Genomic DNA, 23,156 nt, shown 5'->3' on the forward strand with positions numbered 1-23,156 from the left:
CTCATAATATGGAAGTAAAATAATGCCAAAAGTTTTTGAAACTAAAAAGCTTGTTGAATTGTACTTGAAAGAATATGCATTGCATTAACTAGCGATGTCAATTTCAAAACACTGCTTCATGAAGCTTCTAAACCTTTACGAATCTTTTGTTCCGAATCAATGGTTCGGAGCGAGTATCAAACTGCCAGAGTCACGTGATTTCAGTAAACATGGCTTCATTACGTCATAACTGTTTCGAAACGTTTCAAAACACTTAAAAATTGTAATGGTTCACCGCTGAGGGAGATGATCTCTATCAATAGTATATATAGTATAAACAGTATATGGCCAGTATATATATGGAAAGCTGATAAAGACACAAAAGCTGTGTTTATATTTAAATCTTCATGGTTACTTTTGTACATGTAAGCAGCTTTCTCTACTGTGAACAAGATTATGTTATTCCTCTATGCTGATCATTAAATCTAAGGTAGACATATATTTCTCTCGGTTGTTTAGTTTCTTTAACTTTATATTGCGGCGCTGTGCTGTAGAACTGAGGATTCCCAAAATACGTACTATGTTTAACGTAGCTTAATGGACTAATACAGATATATATAAATATATATGATATGATATATATATGATATAAAAGACCAAACTCGCACCTAATTGGGAATGTAGGCTATACTATATAGGCAAGTGGACTCAGAATATGGACTTAAGTGTTTCCCAGTGAATTTCTGGCATAACGCTGGCTTGACATTGGACGTTCGATATTTGCACATTTAGGGACTGTGTCTAAACTTAAAGTTACATACGACATGGGTATACAGGTTTCTAACTTCAATAGCATTTGAAGAGAATTGCAGTGGATTGCAAAAGTGCACTTGTGCCCTGCGTTTTAGACCATGCGCTTAGATCGTTAAAATAGGGTTTGTGTGAGAACCATTGTTATCTAGCATTGCCTTAATTCTCCTGGCCATTGATTTCACCAGAGTTGCACAGGTTGTTGCTGGGATCCTCTTCCACTCCACCATAATGACATCACGGAGCTGCTGGATGTTAGACACATGGCGCTTCTCCACCTTCCGCTTCAGGATGCCCCACAGGTGCTCAATAGGGTTCAAGTCTGGTTCAAGTCAAGTCTTTCAGCAAACTGTTTGCGGGCTTTCTTGTGAGCCAGCTTCAGAAGAGGCTTCCTTCTGGGCCTAGGCCATGCAAACCGACTTGTTGCAGTGTGCGGCGTATGGTCTGAGCACTGACAAGCTGACCTTCCGCTTCTGCAACCTCTAAAGCAATGCTGGCAGCACTCATGCGTCTGTTTTTTGTAGCCAGCTTCTGCACCTGACGCACAGCACGAGGACTCAACTTCTTTGATTGTCCCTTGCAAGGCCTGTTCCGACTGGAACCCGTCTTGGAAAACCTCTGTATGACTCTGGCCTGTACTGTAACTCAGTTTCAGGGTGTTACCAATCTTCTTATAGCCTAGGTCAACGTTGTGGAGAGCAACCATTCGAATTCTCAAATCCTTAAAGTCCTTTGCCATGAGGTGCCATGTTGAACAGCCAGAGGTCAGTATGAGAGAATTGTACTCAAAGCACAAATTTTAACTGCTCTAATACAAGATACAACAATTTGTATGGTCCTGTCAAGCAGACAAAAACATGAACATGATGAATAGGACATGTGGCTTTGCATGGTTAAATGACGTACAGCTATTATCACTTAGGGTGTGCTCGCTTTGGTTGCCAGCTATTTTGACAATAATGGCTGTATGTTGAATTATTTTCAGAGGACAGTACATATATACTGATATACAAGCAGCACATTGACTACTCTAAAATATATCCAAGTTTCATTTCTATAGTATTGTCCCTTGAGTAGATATACTAAAATGTTTGCTAAAATGTGAGGGGTGTACTCACTTTCGTGAGATACTGTACATGGGTTCTGCAACAGATTTATGTGCTTCCTTGCTTGATAATCCTGTTTTTTTCATTGTTGTTGTTTTCTTGCTGTCAAGTAGCAAACAAATCTGTTTATCAATCCTCATTACCCAAGGAAAAGATGAAATTGTATGTATGTGTGTACATTAACCTGTAGGATGATGTCATAATTTGAGTTGTGTGTGTGTGTGTGTGTGTGTGTGTGTGTGTGTGTGTGTGTGTGTGTGTGTTCTTATAAAAGAAAAAAATAAATAACAATAAACCCCAAATCCACTGACATATTTATGGAAGCAGCTGACACAGTTTTCCATGCACAGTCTTCCCAAAGATTTTGCAATGTTTTGAGGAGGCGTTTTTAGGTGGCTAAATCCTAAGCATTTTAACACTCTTACAGAAACAGCTTCGCATTATACCAATAACAAGTGCTCTTAATAATGTTTGACAACTCATTATTATTTGTTTATAGCAATTATAAAATTGCACTTATAAACTGTAGAATGACTAGCAATGGTCGCAAATATACTACTGCTGTATATCTGTGTGCAATATTTGAAGAGTTGTTATGAAAGGAACAAAGTAAAAACAGTCCAATCCAAGGTTTATGGTTGATCACACAGATGTCATGCACAATTCAAAAACCTTCACTCTTGTCAGTATCTTTGAAATTTTAATTACTTATCTCTACCCAGAGCAAAATCAGTCGTTCTTTTATCTCAAGATTATTCATCTGCCTCTTTTCTTTATGCAGATGAGGTTGAGAGCTTTGATAATCTGAGCCATGTATCAATATCTCTGACAGATTGTTATGCAATGCGCTGCAATATGGCAACATTCCTGCACATGTGTTCACAGACACACTTACACTCACATGCACACTCAAACAAGCATGTCAGAGGAGAAAAGACAAGCATTGCATCACACACACACACACACACACACACACACACACACACACACACACACACACACACACACACACACACACACACACACACACACACACACACACACACACACACACACACACACAGAGATCCTTCAGTAAATCAAATTCTGATCATTATAAAACTGGAGAGAAAAGTAACATGTTGCAGAGGTGTAGTGTATTATATCATTGGTAAGAGAAACAAAATAAAATAAACTTTATTGGAGGTCTATAAAAATGTTGGCCAGTTCAGCCTTGTGATTTAACACTATTCCCAAATGGTCCCTGCTATAATTATGGTTTAAAGATAATTTATTACGTTGGCACTTAAAAACAGGCAACAATACAGCACAGCCTCATCATTTTTAACATCATGGAATATTAGATTTATAGAGACACATTAAGGACTTTTTCCCATCAGACATATTGTCTGTTTGCAGATTTCAAAAGCCAGTAAAATTAAAATGAACTTTGTGAACAGGATGCTCTGCTCTTGAAACAATTGTGTTGAAATTGAAACGATGGAACTAGAAATATGAAAGACTGAATGAATAGAAGCACTGAGTCACTATCATGACCAGCACTGTCACATGCTGGAAAACTAGAATGATGAATGAGTCACTGATGAAGTTCAGGCAGAAAGAAAGATCTAGTCACATTGACAAAGGCAACAAATCTCTGATGTCATTGTTTAAAGTATTCACAAACAAGCACTTAATACTTGAGGAATGTTGAGAAAGAGAGATACTGGTACTGGTTCTGAAAAATAAACATATGTGATCTTTGCTTTTCAGCACTATGTACATAAATCTAAATAACATACATTGTAGGTGGTCTCAGACCCTCTTATTAAAAAGTACTATGGTGAATACTGTAAGTAACAGGCAACTAATAGAGAATCTGCAGTACTTTTTACACCGCAATACATTGGTGGGGCAATTTGTGGGCAGTGAGTACTGTCACTTGTTATAGATCTAACTGAAATAGCTCTTTCTTTCTTTCTTTCTTTCTTTCTTTCTTTCTTTCTTTCTTTCTTTCTTTCTTTCTTTCTTTCTTTCTTTCTTTCTTTCTTTCTTTCTTTCTTTCTTTCTTTCTTTCTTTCTTTCTTTCTTTCTTTCTTTCTTTATCACATTAGCCAAACAGCAGTCTAAGCTTTTGTTTATTGTGTGCATGTACTGTATCCCAGCTTTGGGTAACTTAAGCACTACTTGGACAGGACTAGTTTTCTAAAGGACATTTGAGTTACAATTCTTATCACTCTATGTTTGTGATTTCATGAACCGATTTGGACGGGACTAACATAACAAGTATATGTTTTCTAGATGTAGGCGTTACAGAAGCACATCTGCTGTGCTTTTTAATGCATCACGTATATGTCTTTTAGTTTATTATTTGTTGATATCATTTTGACTTATTATAAAAAAAAACACATACTGTATTTAAGTAAAATTCAAGAGTTTATAGCAGTGGCTGTTTATTATAAACTTGCATAAGTGAGCAGTAGGGCTGAACGATTAATCGCAATAAAACCGCACACAATTTGGCAAAGGCTGCGATTATTTTATGCGCAGCTTGTCAGTGGAGTGCAGCTGATTGGTAGTAAATACTGCCCCATTTGAACCCCAGAGGGTTTGCTCATGCAAACACGATAAATATGCCCTGCCGCAGAAGTATAATGCACATCATTCCAGGAAATCCCTATCGCTGTAGCTGAATAAACAGAAGATTGAAACGCTTTGATTAAACATGACTTATAAATACACGACTGCCTTATTCTGTGTAAGAAGGCACATCATCTCACAGAAGGATGCTCATCTGTCGTTATGAAGTGAGTTTGGAATAAATGCATGTTATTTAATGTTGTCTGTTGTTGGACAAGAGGTTCATAAATGCTTCTCATGTTTTGGAAAGATGTTTGACGCGTGTTGTTTTTCAAAACTGTGACTCAAACTACAGTGCTTTCAGATGGAGCAGCGTTTACAGAGCCACACATCAATGACAAGCTTAAAAAATAAAAATAAAATAAAATTGCGATAAGCCATCTCGATTTAAGTGCGATTACATGTAAAGTACGATTAATCGTTCAGCCCTTTCTTACTCTTATCTGAACTCGACATTAAGATGGACAGTATTCGCTGTTTCCACGATTTGGCTCTATTTATTCATTTTATAATGTTATTTTTTTGTCTGATACCATCCATTCTGAAAAAAATTTAAGCATGCTGAAGATTTGTGCGCAAACGGTAGCTCAGGTAGGTAAAAAAAAAAAAAACATTGAGGAGAATTTGCTATGGAATTTTTCAGACTTGGCAGATTCGGATGGGATTAAAATCACAAAGTACATCTATTAAACACAAATTTCTCTAATGTACCGCCAGAATAGGGCTGGTTTATGTTTTAGTTCTAAATTAGAGAAAGAGAGTTGATCTCAACCATGTTGTTTATCATATACAGAATCTTGGATAAATATTCATATAGTCTCACTCCAGTATTAGATCACAGAATATTTCAAAGTCTTGCAAATTATTTAAAGTAAAGAGCAAAAGTCCTGCCACATAAATATTTCACCTTGATGTATTTTTTTGGGGGAGGAAGTTAAGAAGACCTTCAGCTTGGTAGAAGCCTGAAATGACACTGCCACATTCACATTTGGATCAAAGCTAAATGCTCACTATTTTTATTACAATAGAGAACAAGACTTGGCAATATAAGACATCAGACAAACTTGCACTTGAATAGCATTTGTATATAGCATCGCAGTGTTTTCTTCAAAATCTGTTCACCTGGATTAACCTGCACTGCCAACAAACACTTGAGTCACACATACTGGTTTTACTATGATAACATTATACTGGTGTGGTGTGAATAAATATAACTTGCATAAACAAATTTGAATAAATACAAACAACACTTCCATATACATATGAATTATCAAATTTATATAAATATAATATAATAAAATTACATTTTAAAAAATAAATACAAATAAAATATATATTTTTTATTAAGTGATAAATGACTACAATTGTTTAAATGTAAAAATAAGAGATTTTTAACAGTATATTTAGCCTAACTTTTTATAGTACGGACACTTGTACACTTGTTCCCTATGCCATACATGTATATAGTGCCCTTTGGACTGAGTATACATGCTACGATTTGGAATCTCACTAAAGATGGCCAAACACCCTGTGAGGTCGACTTAATGAGATCTATACTGGCCGAATGGAATGAACCATTTGTTTCACCATAGTTTCAAGCTATTGTCACTGTCACAGCTCATAGCATACTTATATGCTTGACTGTTTGGGTGTGTGTAAGTCTACGATGAAGGAAGTCCAAGGGCACCAGTGGAAATGATGCACATTCTTTAGTTTTCCTGTTGTGACCAACCGGTTTTCTGCGTATGTGTGTGTATGTGGTAAAAATGTAAAGAATGTCAGAATATGTGTGTCAGAGCTTGTCCCTGGTGCTTTTCGAAGTGTCTATGTTTGCCACATTAATGTGTGTGTGTTTGGGAAGAAGAATGTGTGTGTTCTCCTAGAAAACCATAGGCTATTGAACTTGATTTGGTCAAGTACAAACACTCCTTGAGGAACAACCGACTAAATTGTCGGTCTGCACTCTGATGGTCATCATTACTAAGTCAGAAACATGTGTTGAAGGCTATATGTGTTTGTGGAGGAGAATGAACCAAAAGAATAAAGTCTTTTCCTGTTTTGTTCAAACACACACGGCATTGTGTGTGGGTGTGTGGATGCCCAGGTCATAGTGTCAAGCACACGTCACTCACTGCATGACACATCTCAGCAATGATCACAGCTTCCTCTGCCTCCCTCACACGTTGTAACTATGACAATGATAAATAATCTGTGCTTGAGCTGCTGGGGAAACTTTGTAGAAAATCCCTTGGTTTTAAGTTAAAAAAAGGATAAAAATGTCACAAAGCATGTGATTTGTTAAAATGAAACCTGTCATCATTAGCTTTTGTGTGTGTGCATGTGTCACTAACTCTTTCATAATAGCCCTGTGTAAGCAGCACTTCATTAACAGATTCCGTTTGACCAATCATGAAAGGATCAGATGGCCAACCGATTGTTTGTAACGAGTAGAGAACAATGAGCATCCTGTTTTACACTCACACACACACACACACACACACACACACACACACACACACACACACACACACACACACACACACACACACACACACACACACACACACACACACACACACACACACACACACACACACATGTCTGGTTTACTATCTTTGTGGGGACTCTCCATAGACGTAATGGTTTTTATACTGTACACACTGTATATTCTGTCCCCTTACACTAAACCTTCCCCCTAAACCTACCCATCACAGAAAACTTTCTGCATTTTTACATTTCCAAAAAAACTAATTCTGCATGATTTATCACTGTAACACGAGTCCCCATGAGTCTGTGTGCATTCAGGTTGAAGTCCCCACCGGGATAGAAAAACAGGTACACACACACCACACACACACAAAGCTTGCCTTTTCCAGCCATGTCTAAAAGTAGATTCAAGAAGTGATTATGAAGAATGACAAGTTTCACTGCCATTAAACTGCTTAACGTTAACAAGGCAAGTATAAACATACTGTAGTACAAAAAAAGTAAACCTTTTACTGCATGTAAATTACTAAAATGACAACATGCCCATTTGCACCTAGGATTCACATAAACATATTCCCACAGTCAAGGATGCTAGCAGGGACTAGAAGTGAAGGGGAAACAAATTAAGTTTAAGCATCCTTGCAAACAAAATAAAAAATAAACTTTTTGAGGATTTGAGTAGAGAAATTCGATAATTGTGTTATGCAGTGGAATAAATAATGGGATACTGTTCATTAAACCAATGGACCACAGCAGAACACCCCCCCCCCCCAAACTAAACTCTTACAATAAAGACTAAAACTCTTGTAATATCAATGTCACATGTCACAGCAGCTATTACAGTAATTCAGTCTCCAGTGCCACATGATCCTTCAAAAATCATTCTAATATGATGATTTGCTGCTCAAGAAACATTATCATCAATGGTTGTAATGGTTGTGCTGCTTCATATTTTTGTGGAAACATTTTTTTTTTGGGATTCTTTAATAAATTCCTGTCATTTTTGATTAAATTAATGCATCGTTGCTGAATAAAAGTACTGACCCCAAACTTTTGAACAGTAGTGTAAGTCACTTTGAAAAACAAATCTGCCAAATGCATAAAAATGCAATCCAGTCATGGGAAATGCCCATTGATACCATGTGTAAGTGGAGCGGGACGCCTGGCCAATCAAAGGCTTCACAGCCACAGTAAAAATTTCAGGACCGATGCGGGTCAAAGTGTCAGGTGCTGGGTTGAGCTCTGACTGACAGAAGCAGTGCTGAAAACAGACATGCGGAGAAGGGGATGAGAGAGTTTTGCCGGCAGGAGGAAAAAAAGTGACGGGAGAGAAATGAAGGCAGTTAACATTCCACAGGTAAAGTCCCCTACTGAATAAACCCAGAGAGTCTGTCCTGTCATAACTCACACGAGGGAAAAGTCACAAAGCGTTTGAGACAGATGTTTTGCAAGTGAAATGAGAATGACTTATCTAGTCTCTCTTTCTGGGGATCTGGTTATTAATTTTCATTCATACCTTCCCCCATTCAGACTGTGATTGACCGTACATATTTGTCACAGCTGTGGCGGTATCGCATTATGCCACGGAGACTGTTGTTCTTTCTCGCTGGCTTCCTGTTGGTCTCTTTTGTTTTATTCTGGTACAACAGGCTAAAATTAAGGATTAGGACAACAGCTAATCATATATCTGGACAGGCATGGAACCTAGTTGAGAACACGAGGTCATGCAACGAAAGGAGTACCAAGTAACCAACCAGCACGGCTGCTACCAAGTATTCTAGTGTTCCCAAAAAGCCCGGTTCCAAGGCAATGGCCAGTGTGGGGCCCCTAGTGAAGTGAACCCTGGTAATCCTTGTGCACTCAAGGCCCACTTCCTTCCCTTCAGCTGCAGCCTCACTCCCTGCCCTGTCTCAGGCTATTAATAGAGCAACAATGATCTGTGAATACAGTCCTGCATGGAATGCCCTGCAATAGTGGACAGACTAGTTTACATTTTAGGTATACTGAAGGCAGTCATAAGCATATGTAGAAAGCAAAGTACTGGATATTGCCAGTCAGTATAAAAATGTTGTACTATTTTGTCCAAAAAAAAAAGGGGGTAGAGCTAAAACAATAAAAACTAAAATCAATCATAAACATTATAAAGTACAGTATTAAAAATGGATATTCATTTTGAAATTTGCTAAAGATTGCATTTAACAGTGTTAGTAAATTGTAAAAATAGGATAACAAATCAATATCCAATTTAGGACTATATTTATATATATATACACACATACACACACACACACACACACACGTGTATACTATATATATATATATATAAATATATATATAGGCTTAACCCCCCTAAACTTCCACTCAGCTCCTCAAAAAGTTTGTGATTAACTCCATAATATGTACACTAATTCGTGATCATCTCAGTCCCCTTTAAAACTCACATGAAAACAGCAGCATGCTTCGGCTCATCCCCGCATTTTAGTCTGCGTTATTCAGTGTGTCAATCCACAGCAACGCAGCACCAGCATCAAAAGCAGAGGACAATGTGTGTGCATTTATTGGTAGTTTGTTATGATATCTGAATCTGTAAAGTGCTTTGTCATAAATGCAGTTTACATAATATGATGCAGGAGCAATTCAAGACGGTTTCCCATCCACTGCATAAATCTGGGCTTGCTTGCTTGCTTGTTTGTTTATTTATTTTTAATGAAATTCCTTCCATCTAAATGGTATGAGACTTTGTGACTTTTCCTGCTCTTGCTATACCTCATACTTCAGTGCAATAAAATTGCTACATTTTTTTATAATATTTATTTTATAATAAATCCAAAAGCAAAAAACATGAAAAGATCTATAAAAGGGAGTGGAAATGGTAAATGAGCTAATGAGTGGCCCTCTGCAGCCATCTACTGGTGATAGTGGTAATTTCATGTAATTTTCATGTTAAAAATGTGTTTGTTTTCCACCAGGTGACAGAAATCCTCCACTAAATCATGACACATTTCCCATGTTATCTCCATGTAGGAAAATGAGAAATGTAGATCTTCTTTCAAGTTAATTTTACAGCACAAATGTAGTTAAAAAAAAAATGTTTAAAACATTATGGGCCCTATTTTAACGATCTGAAACGCAAGTATCAAGCGCAAAACACAAGTAACTTTGTGGGCGGGTCTTGGGCACTGTTGCTATTTTCCCGGCGGGATAAATGACTCTTGCGCCCAACGCAAATCTAAAATGGGTTGGTCTGAAGTAGCTTCATTACTCATAGGTGTGGTTTGGACGTAACGTGAAATAAACCAATCAGACCGTCATCTCACATTCCCTTTATCTATCTATCTATCTATCTATCTATCTATCTATCTATCTATCTATCTATCTATCTATCTATCTATCTATCTATCTATCTATCTATCTATCTATCTATCTATCAAATCAAAAAAAAAACTTTATTACAGACTCAAGGTCCACATCTCACCATAACAATACATAAGTACAAACTCATAAACACACATGCATACACACATACCTACATACACACACACAAAAAAAATAAATAAAAAAAAATAAAAATAATAAAAAATAATAATAATAAATAAATAAATAAATATATATTTATTCTATCTATCTATATATCTATCTATCTATCTATCTATCTATCTATCTATCTATCTATCTATCTATCTATCTATCTATCTATCTATCTATCTATCTATCTATCTATCTATCTATCTATCTATCGTAATAATGTATGATTTGCAAAAATGAAAACTGCTGCTTCTGTGTAGATGAGAGAATAAAAGTGTATGCACGTTGTGCACACGCTACATTGATTATGGTCAAGCATGCGCCCTTAAAATAGCATATGAATAACATGCGCAACGCGCCACTGACTTTAAACTATTTTTTCCTGGTTAGTGGCGCAATTGTTTTCTAAACCTGCAAAATAGCATGAAGAAACGTTTGCGCCAGAACATGCCTCCTCTTTGCGCTGAACCGCCCTGGGGAGCGCAAGTGTATTTCCTAACTTACCGACGTGCGTCTGTGGAGGGAAAAGTCCACTTTGCGCGGGTGCAAAATAGGAATGATACATGCGTCGGTGTACAAAGTCAATTGCACTGGGTGCAAGATAGGGCCCCAAATGTTGAAAAAAAAATATTTACCTATATATTGCCAGTCTAGAAAATTGCAGTAATATAAAGTTTGTCAATATTCTTAATGAATATCAGCTGGTTATTTAAAATGATTAGAAATTGATTCAATATTCAGGTACTGACTTGATAGGTAGTGTAGAACCTTGGGGGCTTAGAACTCATTGGGGGCTTAGCCCCCCTAATATTGAAATCCTAGAATCGGCCCCTAAAATAAAAAAATAAAAAAAATCAGCATACCAAGCAATTTTTTTAAATAAATAAATTGATAAACCTTTTAAATTATATTTATCTAATTATTAAATTATTCTAAATTTGATACAGGCTGTCCAATTCTGAACTGCTCTCTGCTGATGCTATTGGACGTGGGCTTTCTACACCGACCAGAGACAAGTTTAGCAACACCATCCAGTTAAAGTTTTGGGTCAACCCTGGATCAGAACAAAACTTTGAGAAGGAGAGTTTAGCTGCTATCAGATTTTCAATCAGAATGAGAACGGTAACATTTACAACAACACAAGAAGAGCTTGCAAAAGTACAGCATGGCTCTGCTCCACGACTGCAGAATGTTAAAGCACTTACTCTTGTTTCTGGTAAGTTTTCACCTGTCCACATACAGTCACACTGTCAGTGATCCACAAACAGCCGCAGGAGAGTGAAAATCAATCCCTTACCTTTCAATCACTCCAACAGTGCAAAAACACCTCACACCATCACTTCATTAGCACAAAAAGAGCCAATGGTCCCACGTCCCACTGTCCAGTTACAAGTCCAGCTACATCCAAACTCTCTCTTTTTCCTTTTTCTTATTCACACACTCTCCTTGTAGCGGGAATAGCAGCTTTGTGTGTGAGTGAGAGCGAGTGTATGCTAGCGCTAGACTCCAACAGGGGCATTCACTGCAAACAGAGTTCAGACCCTCCCCTTTACACAAGATCTAAGCCATGCGAGCAAAGAGAGAGAGAGAGAGAGAGTAGGTATGTTATGTGTGAAAGAGAGAGCAAGAGGAAAAGGATTGTCTTTCCTTCATAGAGAACTATAATAGAAGCTTAACTAATATACAAACAAAAAACACAAGCAGACATTTCCAGGAAAAAAACTTTCCCAGTGCACTTTGTCATTAGGGTTGACTGTGTAAATATATGATTGTTTGAAAGAAGAAAAGAACTCGTATTCCCCTTTCCCATTGCTCTTCATACTCTACAGACGACACACACACACACACACACATATGCACACGCGGCTGTGTAAGGGAATGCCGTTGTTCATTGACGCCCTCAGGGCAGAGGGAGGGTGGGGTCAAGAGCAGGGAAAGCTAAATTCCAGACGGATACTAGACCAATCAGACGTCAGGCTGTGGTCAAGAAGGCAAAGACATCAGGATTGGGTTCTACTACAGCCAAGAAGCAGCACACTACACAAAGAACATAACAGAAGCCAACCTCTCATTAAAAAATCATTACACGTTCATACAACTTAGAAGAAACCAATGTGTGGATGACTGTAGACAAAAGTAAGTCCAAGCAGGGATGTCTTTCCCCATAACTTTTTTCTTTGAAGTATTTTTAGACTAACAATGGGTGTAAAATCTATTAAATAAGATCCACTCTGTTCCCATCCATCCAGCACCAACAAAAGGCACAGAAATGGCTGTGCTATGTACACAAAATTTTATTTTTGAGAGAGAAAGAAATCAGAGAAATGAGAAGACATGCAAGTCCTATTATACGATTAAGAAAAAGTTTCACCCTTTTGTTGGGTCCTATGATTTCCGTACACACACAATGCAGAGATCGGTATTTTGCTATATCAAATGTTTCTGAGTAGAGCAGTGGTTCTCAACCTTATTTGGGCCAGCGCCCCCTGTCCATTATCTGGGTCCCTTACCGCTCCCCACCTCCCGCCTAGACTACTAGATATATTTATGGAGATGAGATATACAAACCCGCCCTGTACAGCTATGATCAGCTGTTCAGCCGAGCTTTCGATGTTGTTACGAAAAGACCGAAGCTGATCGGTTGGTTTTTGTCACATGACCTGCTGTGTGCTTGCGCCATTCTGACAAGTTGAGATGTTTTCAACCGGACGCGTCACTTCTATTATGAGCGCGCTTGCCGCGTGCCTACATTTGAAATAACTAATTTGCACATGCATAAAACGCGATATGTGAACGGCCCCTGACTGGTTCGAGTCGGCACTCAGAGTACCAAGACGCTTGCAATTGTGTTTATTTACCGTTAGAGCGCCAAAAGGTACGGACTGCAGCTTTCATATATAATTAAAAAGCATGTCACTAAAAAGTGGGACTATTATTATCATAGTTTCCCAGAGTGCAAAAAAGTAATCTGAAGTAGAAATTAGCCAGTGTTAACGAAATGCAACGGTTACAAATTTGACATTAAAAATTTTATTATGTGGCTTATTGCAAATAGCAGCCAATCAGCGAGGAGCAGCCAATAATTGCAACGGTTATAAATTTGACATTAAAATTTAATTAACAGCAGCTGTACCGCGAACAGCCTGACTGGCAAACAAGAAGCATTCTTATAAATTATTTTCAGCAGAGAACATTAACAGGGAAAAAGCAGAATGATTTATTTGAACTTTTGAATTCTAACTTTCAAAATTGATTTGAAAATTAGTGTGAGCCCTGTGCTTGATGTTTTTCTGCTAATTGCTTTACTACGTGTTGCAGAGACGTTAGTTTCAGCCGTAGTGCATCTGAGGCAAGCAAGTCCAAGGAGTGCGGTACTTAGACTGCATGTGGATGACCTGGCTGAATCCCGGCTCAACGAGATATGTTGTTGGAAAAACAAGAATCAACAGCCTGATCTTTTGCCAGAGAGCCGGATACCGCTGGGCATATTTGACCCACATGCTGCACCAGCCAGAGGTTTCGTTGTCGCACTGGATGTCGACAAGATGCTCCTGAATAGCGGGCTAGCATTCGATCACACCCGTTTAAAAGGGCTGCACAACCCAACTGGGAACATTAAGATTCCCTGAAGCGGATCTCCATGTCGGCCTTGACCATCCTCAGGTGTTCAGTGTAAACTAGGAGGAGGTCATCAGTAAGAGCCTCAGACACCTGTAATGAGTATTATTTTACAGTTCAATTGTTCTCTTATCTCCATGAATATTTTTAGACTATTTGAATTAGTTGTTTTATTGCTTATTATTCTACTAAAATGTTTATTTATATTTATAAAGTAATGTGTGCTATAGGTCTGTATTTTCAGACTCAATATAATCACTCGAAATAATAAACATTACAATGGTATTCATGGAAATAAAATATATTAGGCTAATTATAATAATAGTGGGCCTGCTATATCTATTTAGTGTTGTTTCTGAAAAAAAGATCACCTTGGCCAGCTGTGGGAAATGAGCAAACTGCCTCCTCCCTATACTCTGCCTGTAGAGATCTAGCCTGGAGGTGAGACTGTGGATAACCGCCTTGGATTTGACCAGAGTGTTGTCTGAGGCCGTGTTTGAGACCCACGAGTATATTTGTGGCAATAGCCAACAATACATTGTATGGGTCAAAATTATCGAAAATTATTTGGCAAAAAATTATGCCAAAAATCATTAGGATATTAAGTAATGATCATGTTCCATGAAGATATTTTGTAAATTTCCTACCGTAAATATATAAAACATTTATTTTTGTGAGTGAATGCAGCACAATCGCAAACATAAATGGACAATTTTAAGGGCCCTATTTAAACGATCTGAAACGCAAGTATCAAACGCGAAACACAAGTAACTTTGTGGGCGGATCTCGATGCAAATCTAAAATGGGTTGGTCTGAAGTAGCTACATTACTCATAGGTGTGGTTTGGCGTAACGTGAAATAAACCAATCAGAGCTTCAACTAACGTTACCTTTAAAAGCAGGTGTGCTTGTTCCATGGCGGATTGCTATTATAACGGCGGATTTGCCAGGCGTATGCCAGAAGCGGTTCACAGCCGAGGAGACCGACGTTCTCGTCAGGGCCGTAAAAGACAGAGAAGTGACATTGTATGGGGATGGGAGAAACCCACCCAAATTAGCTTCGGTTAAACAGGCGTATAATAATTTGGGTAAATGTGTAAGCTATATTTATGCCTATTTTTTTTCACATCTTCATGGACACCACAATGATTTCCCTTGTGTGGCAATATTTTTCCTTGTAATTATGTATGATTTGCAAAAATGGGAACTGCTGCATCTGTGTAGATGAGAGAAGCAAAGTGTAAGCGCATTGTGCACACGCTACATTATAAGGGTGTAAATCGGACAGTTCATCACGATACGATACGATATCGATTCTCTCAGCCAGCAACACGATATTTGCCGATACCTCAAAAAATTCTGTGATACGATTACGATTCGATTCGATTCAGGGCTATATCGATCGATTAATCGATATTTAGATATTATGTTCACACAACCAGTTACGTTTTTATTAACTCACAATTGCAACCAAAATATATAACATGAACGTTTAATTAAACTCTTTGAAAATTGAACACCCTCTCCCAATTGGGACATTTACAATAGAAGAGGTCATTTGCAAGTACTCCGTTCTTGTTCATTTTCATAAATCATGTTTTTTATTATTATTGTGCATTCCAAGTAATATCAATCAAACTGCAGCTGGGTTGTTTTGATTAATAATAATAATAACTTAAAAAATACAGGTAAATTACAAAATTCAAGTTAATTGAAAGTATGCTTTAATATGTTAAAAGTTTTTTTTTTTTTTTTTAGCAGAGATACATTCACATTTCATCTTTCTGAGTCAAACAAAACCAAGTAATTGCTATGATATACAATACAATACTCGGTTAATCTTTGTAACGTTAATCTCCTTAGCTGACATAGATGCCTGACAAACTTTGTTGCTGTGATTAACGTACACGCAATACAGTAAGCTTTTCCCTAACTACTAAACGAGCTGCTTTAGTAAGGTTCCGTGAAAATGTTTCAGCTTTTATTTTCCTTTTACGCCCCGAAGATATCATCAAGTTCATTGAAATTATCCATCCTCGATCGCTTTTAGTCAACTTTGACGAAACTCCTCTTAGCCAGCGCATCTTTTCAAAGTGACATCTGACCTGAATACTGCATGCTGAGTCGCTAAAACGGACTTATCGTGTTGTGTTCACCAACAAGGGTGCGACTGCTTGTCTGTTTCTGCTGTAAAACATGAAATCGCGATGCCTTGACAGCAGACAACACCGGCTTTTGTGAAAAAAACTTGTTTAGGGTTCAGTCAGTCTTGTCAGGCGTCTATTTCAGATGAGGAGATTAACGTTATAAAGACACACCGGCAGACAGTATGGTTGGTGAGTAAACGAAAATGTGCGCTTTGGCGGAAGGATGTTACGTGAGAATGTGGAGAGTGTCAAAATAAAGGTGTATATCAATATTTTACGCGTGGAATCGCTGCATCGTATCGTTAGACGTTATATCGATGCATCGATCCATATCGATGTATCGTTACACACCTACTACATTTGCAGTCTGTGGAGGGAAAAGTCCGCTGTATTTCAGACTAGGAAAATAGGAATGATACATGCGTCGGTGTACAAAGTCAATTGCGCTGGGTGCAAGATAGGGCCCTAAAGGCGATTTTCTCAATGTTTAGATTTTTTTGCACCCTCAGATTCCAGATTTTCAAATAATTGTATCTCGGCCAAATATTGTCATATCCTAACAAACCATACATCAATGGAAAGCTTATTTATTCAGCATATACATGTCAATTTTAAAACAAATTACCCATGTGACTGGTTTTGTGGTCCAGGGTCACATATGAACAATTAAATTAGTATTGTATTATTAATTATTTTTAACTATCTTGAAACTATCCAATAGGGATGTGAATTTCTGCCAAAAATGCCATTCGACAATCGAGGAGCAAAAGTCGAATATCGTTCGAAAATCTGAGAAAAAAAAAAAGGGAAAAAAAAACCCCGCACATTTTCACAATGACAAAAATGGAGGCCAATTTAATCTTTAGCGATTTGTCATCAAACAAACTGTTTATTAATTGAACAAGTAACATGTTCTCGTCATTTTTTTACACAGTAGGCCTATGGTAGGCTAATTGAAAGAAGAAAAAAACAAAACAATAAGCACGACAGTCCATTTCTGCATCACCAATAGGATACATGTCATAATGATTTGATGTGAACCTGCTTTGTTACTGGCAATAGCCTACTTTTAAAACAAATTAGTTTTCAATCAATGTAACTATTCATAGCATACCGCTTAGACATATGTCATATTCATGTTCTTGTTTAATCACTTTTCTATATTACTTTAGTATATAAATTGTATAGTTTATGACATTATACAACCTTCTCATACACATTTCAATTTATCTATATTTTCTATTTATTTCAGATTATTTCTTTATGCATCAACAATGACAATAAAGAGCTAGACTTTGACAACAATGTCACTTTGACAACAATGCTTCCAAAAGCATCACAGGACAGTTATTCATTTCTACAGAACCACCTCATGCTCTCATTCAATCCTTACTAACAAGCAGTGCACTTGGCACAAATATTCACCTCTATCTTCAGTTTTCATGTTTTGATGTTACACACCGAGGAAACTACATAAACCTCCAATGACGCCTCTAATGAAATTGAGATAATGGAACCGAAACAAATGAATATCTAATGATTGCTGACTGCAGCAGACAGTTAACACTAACCTCATAAAGGTGGTAGACCTTCTAAAATATCACTTCAGTTATTTTGATTGGGTATTAGCTATTTCTAGATCAAAGTACCACATTATGGCTAAGTGCAAATTAAGCAGCTTACAGTTCAGAAACACAATAAAAAATTGTCTATTTCATTGTTTATTGCAATCAGCTGAAAATCCATGTCTTGCTTAAATGATAAAAATGTGACTTGGCCAATGCTGCAGCACACTTAATTAGACAGGAAACATATGTATAAGTGTTTTATTTGTTGACATTTTTTAATAATTTTATTATTATTATTAATTATAATTTTTTTTTTATGAGAAAAAATTAGACTTCACTTTTAAAGTCGTGGTGTCACTTCCTGTTCAGAGGCCATTCACACTGAAACTCAAGAAAATGATACCTTTAAAACATCACATCAGATGATACACACAAAAGCAAGAAACTCCGTATCATTCCTTCAGCTAAAGTCTTCTCATGCACAAGTGCCAAAATGCAGGTTTTGGAGAGAATATCAACAGCTGTCACAAAGGAGACAAAGCCTTCATTGTGCATGACCCATGGGAAGTCCGGGATGAGCCCATGTGAGAATGGCCAGTGGTCCTCATGAGTGCCTGTTCTGAAAGCTGAAAAATGGCAGAGCACCTGCATTCCTGCCTGGAACTAAACAAGAGCAACATTCCAGAGTCTGAAAGGGCCGCCACACTTTACCACCTGGGAGATAGAAAAGCCCTCCAATGGAGGAGTTCTGGCTTAAACCTCCTTAGAATGGCTCAGAATGGGTCCCGCATGCTTGACATGGTCTTGCTGCACAGAATGGTATTCCACATTGGACCTACGAAATGACTTATTAGCATATGGAGAGCAGTCAGGTTCCACATTCAATACTAGGCTGTAAAAAAAGACCTGGCAAAAATACAATAACATACACAGTAACATAATGGCAATTAGTTTCCAACTTTCCAACATAACGGCAACTAATTCCAACTTTATATCACAATTACTGTACTGGTCTTAATATTTTACTTTGAGTTAGAAACAGATTTTAATAGTGAACTTCTCTCAGCTCTCACAGATCTCCATCTACCTCAGCTCTGCAATTTCATAAACTAAACAAGAGAGGAAAATAGGCCAGACGAAAGACGGATTAGACTCTACGCGCTTGCTGTGATTAGCTCTTCATCTGGGAAGCGCTTAGCAGTCATACATGTTCCTTTCACCAGCGTCCAAATCAATGCTTTCAACAGTGCTTAGACTGCTCAACAAAAGTGTCTTCTCAGGCCTTTTGTTTTCAACATGTACAATGGATTGGAATTGGTAGTCACTTCCAGCAACGCTATTTCTAAACACATGCACACAGATCTACAGAGCTCAACATGTAGGCCAAAGCCCTATTTTGACAAAACTAGTTTTCCTGAAGGAGGTTAGGGAAATTTGTCTATATTGTCAAAATCATCTACAATGCATTTTTGCATACAAGCTCAAAAAATATTACACAGCACATTATAGACTGCTTTTTTGCCAACTCTCAGATATACCATCCAGATAGGAAAGCATGTGAAAGCCTTTTTTCCCCACAACACGGACCTCTCCTAATTTATTTTGACCTTTAATCAGGTTTGGTGCTGATTATTTTTAATATTTAGAAAGAAATCTTGTTGCAAATAAATCAAGTAAAATCAAGTAAATCACCAAGAATGCATTTATCTGACAAAATTAATATTGTTAATATTGTGAAAAATTGTTACAATTTAAAATAACTGTTTTCTATTTTAATACTATAAAAATATAAAAAAAATATATAGAAAATATTTAAAAAAATCAGGATTCTTTGATGAATAGATCATTTTAAGAATTTAGAATTTTAAGTTCAAAAGAACAGAGTTTATTTGAAATAGAAATATTTTGTAACATTTTAAATGTCTTTACTGTCATTTTTATCAATTTAATATGTCCTTGCTGAATAAATTAATAGTTGCAAATTCATTTCTTTCATAAAAATAAATAATTAATAAATTATAAAACAGAATCTTACTGGCCCCAAACTTTTGAACGGTAGTTCTCTGTCATCATTGTCCCAAACCTGTATAACTTTAGTTTCTTGAATGGGATATTGCCAACACAACTGAAGTCAGCGGCGTCTAAAACAACATATTTGGGTGAATATTTCATGCAATAAAATTTTAAAAAGCCATTACAAAACAGACAAACTCATCAAGGAACACAGATGGCTATACAGTAAAAGCTGTAACTTGTCATAATGAGTTTTAGGCCATTCAGTTTTGGATTCAGTTTTAGTAACCACTTTAAAAATGTAGGTGAAAGAAAACAATATGACTTTTTCTTAGCAATATTTCTTTCCTCAGTGTTACTTTATACAAGGCAGGAAGCATCTGACAGCCGCATCTACTATGAACTCACAGAAACACACACTCACGCCGCAGTTCTCCCATCACCAACAAACAAACTGAAACTCTACATAAGTGCTCAGATCAGAGAGCGTCTTCAGAAAACAGACTAGATCTACAAGTTACAGAAACCCCCCGAGACATTTAAATGCCTGTGATGGACACAATTCTCCTTTTTTCTGTAACTAAACAATTTCTCTGTGAAAAACTTCTTGTCTGTTCAAATTCACTTTAACGATGCATTACTGCCTCCACCACTCGTTCTCAAGTTCTTTCATTCTTTCAAACTATTAAAATCTTAAACTCATCCTAACTTGTACAATCTGTGTTCAATTGAATACAAATGAAAGTCATAACTTCTATATTTGTAAAAATGTATGTGACAACCAATTTCTTTTTAAAATCAAGTAAGGCAGGGAAACACTATACATCCATTCTGGTATATTTTTCAATTTTCTTATGTTTTTGTCCTATGATGGGTCGTAGGGGCATTAGGCAGGGAAACACCCAGTCCATCACAGGGCTCCATTCAAATCCTCCACACACAATTCTTCAATAAACACAATTTTAAGTCATGTATCAGTCAGCTCCAAGGTAGTGGAACATAATAATGTATTATTCACATAATCTGCAGCAACGATACAATATAAAAACACTGACTATAAAAGCATACAATATGACATACTATAGGAGAGTTTTGCTACAAAATGTTTCTGTAAAAGATACAGCGAAAAGCCCTGTACAAGAAATATATACAAAAGCAAGATTGCTAGAAAGTCCGATCTGATTATGCCACACTTTGATTTATACAAAAGTGGTGGTCTGTGAACAGTCTAAGGATATGAAAAGGGTTTGACGTTTCAGAAACCCTGGCCTATGTCATTGCTAAAGTGTCATATTTGTTTATTCTATAAGCAAAGAACAAAAAGTTGAGTAAGCAAGTAGTACTACTCATTTTTATTGCTTCAATATTTAAATAAATAATTAGATAAATAAAGAAAGAAAAACTTGCTAAACTCCAATCGAAAGAGACCCGTTTCAATTATCTATATTTATAACGAATAAATCAGATATGACTTCTCATTTATTTGAAAAGTGTAGCCTACTTCATACTGAAGTAATCCAACAATCACCTATTAAAAATGCATTTTGATTATTTTGGAGCACCGGCATCAATATATACGCAATCTGATCCCGTATTTGAGTTTGTTATTCTCCAGAAATGAAAACCGCTTTGCATAAATGGAAGGTTGCCCAGACCAAGATTAGATTTGTTTCTGAAGAGGAATGAGATAGCAGCACTGCCACATTCAAGCAGAGAAGTGTTGATTAAACCCCTCCTTCTCCCACCCTTTCACTCTCTCTCTCTCTCTCTCTCTCTCTCTCTCTCTCCATCAGCTTATTACTAAGCAACATCGCAAAAGTTTTGTTTCACACAGATTTTTGAGGTCGATCTTCAAATGCTCGGAATACAAATGCGCGCCGCATATGCAAACATGCACACATACAACAAACATAAAGATAGACATATGGACAAATAAAAATAACTCTGAAAGTTTCAAATACCAGCATACTTGGCTCACATACAAAGACATTGCTGCTGGACAGGCAGATGGTGGCAAAGGATCCCCGAGAGTCTTAATAAGGCGCTAGCAAAAGCTGAAGGATAGAACATCAAACTTGATCTGCTCCCTTACTGTTCTCATGGGCTTCTGTAACGAAAGACCCTTTGAGCGACTCTAGAGACGAAGCGTGAAACTTTCTCACATATAAACACCCAAAAGACAAAAGATAATATAAAGACTTTATTCCCACAAGATATTAAGCTAGATGGGAGTGTGCATACACATGCTCTTTTGCCTTTGGTCTAATAATTAGAGAGTCCCCTCCAGTCAAAGCAGACATGTATGCAGCTCCCAGAGGCCAGAAGCGACTCAGAAAGAATGACTAAGAGATTCTCTTGTTTATCACTTCGTAGTAATCCCCCACACTCCCTCCTTCTCCCGCTCCACTTGCTCTCTCCTCTCCTCTACTCCAAGAAAAGGATGAGTGAAGTAGGACGACAAACAGACCTATTTCCATCTCAATGAGGGCCAGGGGTTCGGTGTTCTACCTCAAAAGAAATGACTTTCTCTCTCTACTCTCTCCCAAAATGCTTTTAAGACCCCATGAGGTTGGAATTTTGTTGCTTTTACTCCACTTTCATTAGCGTTGAAGCTAGCACACTCTGTAGTGTAACACATAAGATATTCCCATTAAACATTTTGTCTTTCTCTTCAAGGAAAACATGATAAATACTGCACTACACAGGTTTAATCAATCAACTACACTCCAGAATGAAAATGTCCCTCCCACTAACAACACCTACGGTGACTAGCAAGAAGCAAATCTTGATTTAACTAAAGGTGTGAGCCCCTCGATATTTAAGCTCAAACTTCCTGTTTTCAACAGACATGCATCAACACAAGTACCCTCATTAAGAGATTTATTGCGGTCTTGAACTGATCTACACACTACACACTTTTTTATCAGCATGGACACCTGTGACCACACATTAACTGAATTCTACATTGATATGCTAAATTGATTTACAACAGCTTTTTTTTTTATTAATACATTTACATATGTTTGGCAAGGTAACCCAAAAATGCGTTCATGTGGTAACATGTGGTGGTTTTATTCAAATCAAAACAATACGTAATGACTGTAACCTGACGTAATGACTGAATCAAACTGTAAACACCAACAAAAGTCATTTTAAGAGTCAGATCTAGCAGAAATAGTTTCTTAATCCTGATCATTTGGTATCTTTATGGCCGTCATTGCCATTCTTTAAAAGCAATAAGCCACTCGAGGCCTATCATTACAGTGATTTTACCAGTTAAGGGGG

The 23,156-nt window shown here is 37.2% G+C and overlaps 1 protein-coding gene across 3 annotated transcripts in view; it reads right to left on the bottom strand.

Moving 5' to 3' along the window:
* The window catches only part of dab2ipb (DAB2 interacting protein b), a 176,207-nt gene that overhangs the window by 96,641 nt on the left and 56,410 nt on the right, over window positions 1-23,156 (bottom strand). The window contains exon 1 of one of the 3 annotated variants that reach the window (XM_081367114.1): window positions 11,824-11,882. The exons of the other annotated variants lie outside the window; for them this stretch is intronic. The gene's annotated coding sequence lies outside the window, so the exon portion shown is untranslated. Of the gene's footprint in view, window positions 1-11,823; window positions 11,883-23,156 lie in introns of those variants that run through there. 3 annotated transcript variants of the gene reach the window in all.

This window comes from Scardinius erythrophthalmus, assembly GCF_964197995.2.
Source record: "Scardinius erythrophthalmus genome assembly, chromosome: 5".
Classification (NCBI taxonomy): domain Eukaryota; kingdom Metazoa; phylum Chordata; class Actinopteri; order Cypriniformes; family Leuciscidae; genus Scardinius; species Scardinius erythrophthalmus.